The sequence below is a fragment of the Vicia villosa genome, linkage group LG4 (assembly GCF_029867415.1).
Source record: "Vicia villosa cultivar HV-30 ecotype Madison, WI linkage group LG4, Vvil1.0, whole genome shotgun sequence".
Classification (NCBI taxonomy): domain Eukaryota; kingdom Viridiplantae; phylum Streptophyta; class Magnoliopsida; order Fabales; family Fabaceae; genus Vicia; species Vicia villosa.
The window spans coordinates 60,009,836-60,018,843 of NC_081183.1; positions in this window are offsets into that span (position 1 = coordinate 60,009,836).

Below are 9,008 nucleotides of genomic sequence, written 5' to 3' on the forward strand. Positions count from 1 at the left end.
TAGTGTCAGAGAAGTTCTTAATGAGTGAGATAAGCAAGTTTGAAGATTGGAGATTCTTGATGAATTTGAGGAAAAAGGGCTTACGGGTTTGATGAAGAAGAAGAAGAAAAATCCAACATCTTGGATAAGGTAAGGGGGACTCTTCCAATTAACCTCTATTATCGAGTTGTAGATGATAGGATTAAGATTTGTATGGTATTGACTCAATAGAGAAGTATGTTCTAGGTTGGGGTTTTGACATTTAGGTTCAAATTGATAAATTATGCGTAAATGCATGTTTAGTTGTGATGTTTGATTATGTTTGGATGTGTTGTTGAGGCCTGAAATAACATGTATGAATTGTGATTTGATTCTGCTTTTCGTGTATGGTCGAAATAATTCGATTTGGATTGTGTTGGATGGAAATAAGTTGCTGTCAAAAGTGCTTTTTTGCCATTACATGTGATGTAACCGGTTACGGTCAGGCTTGTAACCGGTTACGGTTGTGAAAAATGGGGTTTTTGGGCTGGTCACGAGTTCAAAACCGGCTACGGTGTTGTTCGTAACCGGTTACGGTCAAGCAAAAATAATAGCGAATAGAATTACGTCAAGCGTAACCGGTTATGGCATTCCTTGTAACCGGTTACACAGTAGCTGTTTTTGAAAATTTGTTCTTCGTAACCCGTTACGCTTTTTCTGTAACCCGTTACGCTGAAGCCTTTTTCAAAAATAAATGATTTTTATCAGGCGTAACCCGTTACGCTATTTTCGTAACCCGTTACGCTGCAGCTTTTACGAAAAATATTTATTTTCAAAAATTCGTATCTTTTGGACCGTAAGTCCGTTTTGGGCGTCGAGTCAATAATGTAATTTCTTATCTAATAAAATAGATTAAATAGTAGTAGCTTGATTTTATTTTAAAAACCCGGTATTTTTGGTGGTGGATTATACTTATATGCATAAGTGATAATTGCATTTATGCGGTGGCGTTGTGGCAATGTATTTTGCTATGTTGATGTTGTGTTTGGTGTGATGTAAGTATTACATGATTGTTGAATGGTGTTAAAATATGAATTCAATGTTTGGTGTTATGTTGGTGAGTCGGTTTTGATGATGTTGTTCATCTTAATCGGTATTACTGTGGTGATGATATATTGAGGTGTTGAGAATATATTATGTTTCGATGAATATCATTTGGTTGCGAATTGATTATTCCATGTGTGTTGTTAATGATGATTATGAATTTATTTGGATTGATGTTGATGGTTATCATGTCGTAGATGATGCATGCATTCATATTCATTATGTTGGATGATCCTTGATGATGGTGGATCAGTGGTAGCTAATTCCCATTGTGTGGAATTGGTGAGTGGGTGTCGCTGTATCCTTGACGATGGTGGATCGGTGAGATGGGTTCGTCGCATATTTGGTACCACATGCATATAGTTTAATTGCACTAGGTGTATGAGTTATTATAACGTGAATGTAAGGTTGTCCAATATTATAATTTTGTGTGTTTGAATTACTGTTGTTTTGTGGATGTGTGTATAATCTGAATGTATTTGCCATTGGGTGAATACTATACTGTTGATGTTGTATCGTTTATGAACTGATAACATTGTTTAATTGTGAATGAGACTCACCCTTATTGTTGATTATTTTTTCAGATTAAGGATTAGCGGCTTGTGCTGGACGAGGATAACTCGTAGAGTTACTTCGTTTAGTTTGGTTATGTCGGTGTCATGCTCTGGTCTTGTAATACTGGGGGACGTTTGCGTTTAGAGTTGAATAATAACTCTTGTTTTGGTTTTGTTGTTGAATAATGTTGTTTATGCCTTGAACATAGTAGGCGATGGTTTTCAAATATTCAACTAATGAAGTATTCCGTTGTGTTTGAAACATGTTTGAAGTTAATTATGTTCCTCGGATTAGCATGACAAGTGGTTTGTTTTATATGAAATAATTGTAACACTCTTAATTACATGTTTACTCTGAAAATATTATTTAATTTATCGGGGGTTTAGAAGGGTGTTACAATAGTGGTATCAGAGCATAGTCGGTCGTTGTGACTAGAGTCTTATTGTTAATTATTCCTTTTGTATGCGACATGTGTGCAAAACACTGTCGCTACTCGGGTGGTCCTAGTTGTTTTCCTGCAGAGATGGGATTAAAATAAGTGGGGGAGAAGCTTCGCTTTTCGGTTATGTTTCACTTGTAAGATGATTTGTTCAGTAGACTGTTATTGGCAACAGTGCAAGCGTTGTTGGAGTTGTTGTTTTCCGAATCGAAGGTGACTTGGAATTAAGACTTGACTGGTAATTAAGTTGGAGCATCTTGAAGGAGGATGATTAGATGTAATTGATGATTATTTGTAGGAGAGGGAAATTATAAAGTTTCAATGTATCATCTCTGGTGGTGGACTGCGAAGTTGTCTATTTAGTAGCCTTGCGTCTCGGAAGAGGTTCAGTTGCAAGTTTGCAAAGAGGATTGCTGTCGTGATGTTTCAGAAATCGAACTTCGGCGATGGAATGTGTTGCTCAAGTTATAAGAATGTTTGGAAGCGAAGAGATATGATAAGGGGCTGCATAGAATGTGATTGATTTGAAGAGGATGAGTTTCTGAGTGGAATTTCCGCAAGCAAAACGCAGGAAAATTGCTGAATTATTATGAAACTTCGAAAATTCATAACTGGAGTTCTGGACATCCAATTTGAGTTTCGTTTGAAGCATCGGAAATCTAACGAGATGAAATTTGTTATAAAAATGGTTACATCAGCTGTAACATATTTAATTATGACAGGATGATGTCAGAAAGAGGTGACATTACGGTTACACTTGTTCTTAGGACTAGACTTGTTTGTTGGTACTGCGCGGGATGTCAGTGTCAAAGTTGAAACAGAGTGAAGGAACAATTAAAAGTTTTGTTGAGAAGTAATTTTAAGAATGAAATGTACCATTTGAGGAGCTTTGGATATATCGTATAGAGTGTCGCTGTATGATGACGATGTTGCATATTTGGATAACGATTGTAAAATTCATATCTTGAGCTCTGAGTGTCGGATTAATGTACCGTTTGAACCCAAGAAGAGGAGAGATTATGTTCTACCTTATGGAAGAGTTATAAATACAATAGAGTGGTCCTATGAGGAGGTATTATGAGGTTGGTTAAAGAAGCATGAAAAATTGTTGAATAGGAATGCCTACTACCGCGACTGTTTGAAACGAAATTGAGTAGAACATGTTGTTGATGAATGAGTTGATGAGATGTTCAGTAATAAATTGTAGAGAATTTCTAACACCTATTGATGTGAGGAAGATTTTGTTGAGATTCCGAGTGGAATGATATTTGGACGTGAAAGATGTCATGGAATTTGGAGTAAAACCACGAGTTATGAATGTTGTCATGGTCTTTTGCTACGATGAGGATTTTGATTTGGGACGAGATGAATAGTAATGTATGAGTACATTAGTGATTCTGAAGTTGAGGGGTACTTAACAAGTGTGAATTTTGGTTTGAATTACCATCCTGGTGAGGAAAATGTTGTGCTAATGTGTTGAGTAGGAAGTCTTAAAATATGTCGATGCTAATGGTGAAGGATTTGGGTTTAATTGGACAATTTAGAGACTTTAGTTGGTATGTGAAGGCACTCCTAATAGTGTTAGATTGGATATGCTAAAGTTGACTTTGAACTACCAAGGTAAAGGCAGTGAATTCAAAATCGACGAGAATGGTATAATGAGGTTTGGTGATTGGGTTTGTGTTCCTGATGTTTTTGAGCTTCAAAAGAATATTCTAGAAGAAGGACACCATAGTGAATTATTGGACTATGATGATGTTAATGAGTTGGAGTGCAAACTCAGAAAGTACACTATTATGTAGTAACGACATTTTATGCTTAAATATGGTTGTCGGCTATCTATTGACAAATTGAGGACTTGATCACCCTTAATCTCTTGTTGATAGTAGACGAAATCATATAGATGAGATGAGATTGTTTGTTACCTTAATGGTATAAGATGGGATGAATACTAAGTCGTGAGAATAATCACTCACCATGTTGTGTGAACTTATGAATAAGTGAATATGAAAAAGTGCAACATATTGGACGGTGACTTAAGACGGGTAATCGGAGTCGCACAGCGAAAGTGTGATATGGAGTGGTGTTATGAGTACTACTCGTAGGCAGTGAGGAATTAATATGTCGGAAGCCTGCGTAGAGAACATGTATTAATCTATATGTTGGATTTAGGAACTAGTGGATGTAAGGATGTTGTACCGGAGAATTAGAACCCTTTTGAATAATTGTCGAGATGATGAATATGTTATTATGGTTGTATATAGTTAACGAGTAGGTATTCGGCGAAGTTAAGACAATGAGTTGATACTATATGATGCTATAATAATTTTGTGTTGTTGTAAGGTGTTATTGCAGATTTTCAGATATAATGAGGAATTATACTCTATGAAGGACGAAGTTGATTTAATTCTTAGAGAAGAATGAGACTCAATTTGAGCTATTTTGTAAGCAATGGTATATTGAGGCCGATGATTGTGATGAGTAATCAGAATAGTGCAGCAAAAGCGGAATGTAACGTGTTGGATAATTACTGGTGTGACTTGAGAGGAGTTAGATAGTTGAAATTCAATGGCATATGAATATTATTATTGAGTTTTTTGAAGGAAGCAGTTGGTGAAAATTGTAGTATTATTTTATCGCTCAGATGGAAAAGTGTGTCTAAGATTGGTACGTTTGGTAGATGGGATGCTGTGGTGGTCGTTTTTTTTTACCTCCCCGTTTCACTTGGGAGGACGGCACGCTAGACCCTTCACGCGAAATTTGGAAGGAGAATGCGCCCGGGATGGGAGGAATTTTATTTCAGTTCTTCCTACGATATCACACGAACTTTCTTATTGTCCTACGAGTAGGAAAGGGAAAAAAAGATCTCAACTAAACCCTAAGAGTTTGCTAAGTGTGGGGATTTCACCTAGACTAGAAATTCTGGAGTCCGGGGGGTCGGTTATACATAGGGAAGTGTTTAAACACCCTACATATCTGTAGTACTCTACAGGAACCTTCTCTGTGTCATTGTGATTGTGTTTATTGCTAATGATTAGGAAAGTTTCTCCTTTGTGTTAGGAGAAGGAATTGAATTGATTTTAAAAGACAGACAGACAGACAAACAAACTGACTATTTTTGGTATTTTATTAGCTCGCTGAGATTCCTTGTGAACCTCATGCCTACATATCCCTAATGGAAGTCAGAGCTTAATGTAGTTCGGGGAACTAACTAGGGAAATTACTTATTTTTGGTGCCTTGCTTGAAGCTCAAGGTTGAAGCTTTGAATTAAATCTCTGTTTACAGTAAAGAGGCATGAAATCATCTTTACAGAGAGGTATTTGTACTATTCCACCACAAACATTTAAAAGAGTGACAGAATAACTGAATTCATTTCATTCAAGAGGGGGACCTTACTTGTGTATGTGCAAGTATACCAGTCAAATGCCTCTTAAATGAAAGAAAGATGCTCATCCAAATTAGGGAAAGTTACCACATGTCTGGGTTTTACTGCCAGCTCATGCCTTTCAAAATCCTAAATGGGAGACTTGATTGAAATTGAAATTGAAATTGAAATGTTGAAATGTTTGTTTGTTTGAATGTGGTAGAGTAGTAAAAATATCTCCCTATAGAGATAAGCTATGTCTATCTACTGTATGAAAGATTTGACTTTAGCTGGCTTGCATGAGGCCTAAGCTTGAGGCTTTTGATTGATATATTGACTTATTGAAATGATAACTCTACTCGGGAAAATTTAAACTAAGGAGTTTTTTGGTGTTCTGTACAAAGCCCAGAATTGAGGCTGACTCTTTTTAGGGAATTTATCTTTTAAAGGAATGAGTCTTTGAATTTGAAGGAGTGATTTTGGAAGTGTGGACCTCCGTTTTTCGGGCCATACCTCTGAGCGGGAGAGATACGTGAACTGATTCTTTTTTTATCGCTTATGCTTTCGCATTTTTGAAAATTCACAGAGTCGCCACCGACCTTTTATTTTATCCAATTAAGGAAAGGTTTATAAAAGAAACAGAAAAAGACCTTTAAGAAATTCTGGGTAAGGGGGTAGGTTATACAAAGGGAAGGTGTTAGCACCCTTTGTATCCATGGTTATCCATGGGCTCTTAAGTTTGCTTAGCTCACTTGTTTTTCGATTACTTTTCAATTGCTTTAGAATGCTCATATGTGGTTTCAAATACCTTTGTAAATTGAATTTGTAATGATCCTTGTGCGGATGTATACAAAATGTTTGTTTATCTTTCGAAAGATGTTTTGAAAAGAACGTTAACTTTGTAATGATCCGTGTTTGGATGTATACAAAGTATTGTCTTTTTGGAAAGTTTTGAAAAACAACAGTGTATGAGAATTTTGTTTGTTTTGATTTGAGCAAACAAACTAGGAGGTTTACCCTGAGTTGTAAGGTCTTTATCCTATTTCCTTTAAAAATCTATCCTTTCACCGGATACAAACAAAAGGTTCGATTTTGTACTCGAAACAGTAGAATTTTGACTTTTGATTTTGAAAAGAATGAGAAGGGATTACCTTAAAAGGTGCAAGTGTGATTGTGATTGGATTAAGATATTTTATCTTTGAAGTTAGTGATCTAACGATTCAATTTTATCTTTGACATACACGCAGTTTATATTTGCTGGAAATTAAAATGCGGAAATGTAAAGTGCGGAAAGTAAATCTACGCTATTACATCGATTGTGCAGGAAATGTAAACTAGCCTATTTACATGAATTTGACATCCTATACATTTATCTAGGAATTTAAATTGCAAAAAAAATAAAAGGCATGTTTTTGGATTTTTTTATGATTGATTTTAATTATAATTAATGCATGATTAATTAAATTAAAATGGAGAAAAAAGATGAAAATAGATTTAAACCTAGAAATTAAGTTTAAAATATGTACAAAATATTTGTCAATTAATTTTAAAACAAAACTAATTTTTTGGAATTTTTGAAATTGATTTGAAATTTATTAAGTTAATTAACACATAATTATGCAAATAATTACACAAATAATTAAAACTTAAAGAGAAAATTATTCAAAATACGTACAAAATTAGCTTATAATTTATAAACAATATTTAATATAAAGAACAATTTTTTTTAATGATTTTTTGATTGGTTAAGAATAATTAAAAAGCAAATATATAAATATATACTAATTAATTATACAAAATAGCCTTAATTTAAATAAAATATTAATATTTTTATGCCTAAAAATAAATAAATATTTTATCAGATTAAAACTAAAAAATAAAATATTTTTGGTGTTTTGTGATTGGTTGATTTTAATTAAAATGCAAAATATAGAGATTATTAATTAAAACATGCAAGGGGGTGCATTAAGTAAATCTGGAAAAGAACTAAGTTTAGTTCAAAAGATGCGTTTGGGCGAGAAACCAGGGGTGTGGATATCAATACGCACAGGCCCAGTTCACTTGTTTCTATTTTTTTTCTGAATTTGAATCATGTGGGGTCCACGTTTTAAACCAGAGCCAATCATGTTTTTTCATTTTGCCATGCAAGCTTTGGACATGTTGACTGGCCAATGAGAGAGATGGAAGGAGCCACGCGTGCAGTCAACCACGCCCTAGCCTTGCTGACCACCGGAACAGTGTTTTCCGGTTGTCTTCTCCGGCGAGGTGGTTTGCCAAACCTGCGAAAACGTTAGTTTAAACATCAAATGAAGACCCTACCCCCCTAAATCGAGGTCTGGGAATCCAATGGTGAGGTTAGTTTGGACTGAAAGTACTTGTATTAAGAGATTCGAAGAGAAACATAAACTCACGGTTGGCAATGGCAACCTATGTTCAGGACGTTAGAACTCTCATGCTAGGGTTCAAACCTGATCTGATGATGATTATAAACTCAACCATAACCATGAGACATGTTAACAACGCATAAAATTTGAATTTGAAATCAATGAAAGTTTACCAAATCGGAGAGTGAGAGAACTCGAGTTTCAGGCCTCTATGAACTTGGTTATGGATCTGAACTTACTCAAATAAGTTCCAGGAAGTGATTTATGGACTTAGTTTGTTTTGAAACTAACTGCAAATTTAAATTCGAATTTTGAAGTTTCTTTGATTATTTTTGAAAATATGAAGTGATTCTATGTTATGCCTTGCTCTAATTTCGTGTGTGTCTTACATTGAAGTATGCTACCTAATTTATAAGCTACATGGTGCTTAAAAACTAAGCTAAAAGCATTGATGAGCTTTGTTGAAACTTTGATTTTTAAATATTAAAAATCTTTGAAAACTTGACCAAGTCTTGCTCTTCTTTACTTCTCTTGCCTTGTACTTCATTTGGCTGCAGAAAATTGAAGATTCCTTGATGAGTCATGCTTGGAATTCAAGCTATCCATTATCCTTCCATTTTTCCTTTTTATTTAATCTTAAAATAAGATAAAATCAAGCAAAAAATGGATAAAAATGGTGTGGGCCTTGTCTTGGTCGTGGGAGGCCCATAATAACATGGCAAACATGTTTGAACCATGAAAACTTGGCCCCATTTGGAAAAAATGCATTTTTGAGCAATATTGTTTTTATGCATTTTCCAACATTTCGCCAACTTCAACAAGGTGTAAATCCCTCAATTTTTGTCATATGAAGGAGTTCTTGCACTTTTTGGAAACCTCAAAGAGTCCTCTAACCAATGTCTTTGGTCTCATGTTAAAATGATTTTTGATGCTCCTTGTGTGTCCTTTTGAAAAAAGTGTCTTTTTGTTGACTTTGAAAATGACCTGTAATGTCTTTGGTCATATTTTTCAAATGGTGAATGCAATGACCATGGGATCAATTGCATTTGAAAGATAATTGAATTTCCTTCAAAATGAGCTTTGGTTTGAATTTTTTGGATGAAGGATGAGAGAGTTATGACCAGTCAAAGTTGAGTTGACTTTTCTGGCAAAAACCCTAATTTTGAATCTTAGGGTTTTGTTGATTTTTGATCTTTCCTTGAT